Consider the following 2,501-nt stretch of genomic DNA (forward strand, 5'->3'; position numbering starts at 1 on the left):
ACCAGACGACGAGCTACATATCAAATTGAAGCTCTGGACGAGACGAATCTATCAACGAAAACCGTTTGTCAATCCGATCTCAGACGCCCCCACACTCGCAGAAACAATAGACAGCGCCGCCTTGGTCTTTTGGAACCCTAATCCCGAAGAACCCTAATTCGTTCTTGATTCCGTTCCAGCAAGCATTACCGTCTCAGCTTCATCCCGATCTCAGCTCAGACGAACCCTTGAACTCAATCCTGTCTCGCGTTCCCGTCTCTGCCTCAGCTCGATCCGACGATCAGCCTCAACCCGTTCGCGAGAGACAACCAATGCGATCGCGACCTAACAAACCTAACCCGATCGCATCCTCTCAGCTCCGATCCCGAAGCAGCCAGCTCGCGTCCGTTCGAGGTTCAGCTTGGTGGTCCGGTTTCTACAATCTGCAAAACAAAGGTAATCCTAATTCTGAGAACATGAATTGAACCTGGTTGTCTTGTAAAGATTGAAACCCTAAAAGATAATCTCTAAAACTAAAAGCCATAGGATAATAGATCAATACCCTATGAGTAAATCGAAGCTCTATAAGTTCGATCTAAACCTAAGAAAGAGATTGATCCATTGATCAATTAAAATCAGAGCCTTAAAGGTTTTTGAATCTCAATTCAAATCCCCTTGATCAAAGATCAAAGTTTTCGAAATCCCCTAAAACCCTAATTAGAAAATCGGTTTTAAATTTTGATTTGAAACTTGAGTGTTTTTGATTGATCACCTAGAGCTGTAATTAGGATTGTTTCAAAACTTGAATCTGAATCTTGTTTAAACTGAAACCCTAATTTCAAAGTTAAAGATCCTAAGGCCTTGAAACCCTTAATCGGTCACTTGAATGTTTTAAAACCCTAATCTCGATTTTAAAATTCTAAAAGCCTTGAAACCTTAATCTTATTTTGCTAAATCGATTTCTACTAAAGTTTAAATTAAAACCCTATATTTTATAAAGTAGAATCCAATTGATTAAGGTTGCTTGCATAAATGAGAGTTAGGTTGCTAGATTACTTGATACTAAAATCTAGTTGAATATTACCAAACCTTGAAATTAGTAAACCTAATAGAGATGCAACTATGCAATAGGATTAAATACATTTAGATTAATAATCCCCTATTGTATATAGTCGTATGGCCTAAAACATTGTACACACTTGCGGCCTTGTGCCCTTGATTGATTAAAAGCCGTGTTGCTTAGTGTACATCTAAGAGGCCGTGTGGCCTAGCATCCGGATAGTCATATGACCCGGACTGCAACATGATCCGATCCTTAAGATCGTTGTATCACATAATAATCGTGAAAGTCTAAGGCAAAGCCGTATGGCCTTATATCCGGATTGATATATAAACCGGATTATATCATGAACCAATCTCTAGGATTGTTGTATCACACTAACATGGCCGTGTGACCTAATTGGCACCATGATCGATTGTTTTCATAGATGCGTAAGACTTGTTTGTGGCTGAGCTTGATAAATACCATGCGGCCACATGATCACATTGTGAACCTAAATTTTAAATGACAATATGACTCAGATATCGAAAAGGAACTTGGTGATACAATCACCAAGGAAAACAATGAGAATGAATCGGTACAGGGCTATAAGCATTATATTCCATCATCTCATTGAAAGTCTAAAAGATCAGTACATCACTATAGAAAATCCACTAGACTTTTGGGATACTTTACATCATAGAAATTACCACCAGAAAACGGTGTTGCTTCCAAAGGCTAGAAATGACTAGAAGAATCTAAGATTCTTGGATTACAAAGTCATGGATGAGTACAACTCAGTCTTGTTTAAGACAGTCTCGATGCTGAGACTTTGTGGTGAAGTAGTAACCAAGGAAGAGTTACTAGAGAAGTCATATTCCACATTCCATGTGTTTTAAGTCATACTGTAATAACAATATAGAATAAAAGGCTTTGCCACTTATACTGATCTGATTTTCAAAAGGACCAAATTTCGATACGACTAGTCTTATTGCTTTATGATTACATTCGTGTTTACTTTAACCTAAGGATCATTCACGATTTATATGGAATTGGTTTTAAGTTTATTAAATCTTGCCTGATCTTACTTAAACATATGAATGTTTTAAAGAGTTGCCTAAAGGGCATAAAACCAAGTAAGAAATCATGAATGGTATAGAAAGCCTAGTAGGAAACTATGGCTAAGGCATTTGCCTATAAGGCATTATATACACCCAAAGAAATGTGGTCCATTGAAGTTATAATGAATGGTTTCCAAATAAGAAACAATGGGCAAGAAAGGTAACAAAGTTCCTTCAGATCTTTAAGAATAAAAACGCCTAAGACCTTTGAAAGAAAGTGGTCGAGACTATACCAATGATCTCTACTGATTTATACTATGCTAAGGATCAGTATGATAAGAGGCAAGAGATGTGGTGACCATATTGAGAAACACCACAAAATTTTACACTATATGACATGATAGAATTAGCCATCCTAGTAT

The sequence above is a fragment of the Brassica napus genome, chromosome C4 (assembly GCF_020379485.1).
Source record: "Brassica napus cultivar Da-Ae chromosome C4, Da-Ae, whole genome shotgun sequence".
NCBI lineage: Eukaryota > Viridiplantae > Streptophyta > Magnoliopsida > Brassicales > Brassicaceae > Brassica > Brassica napus.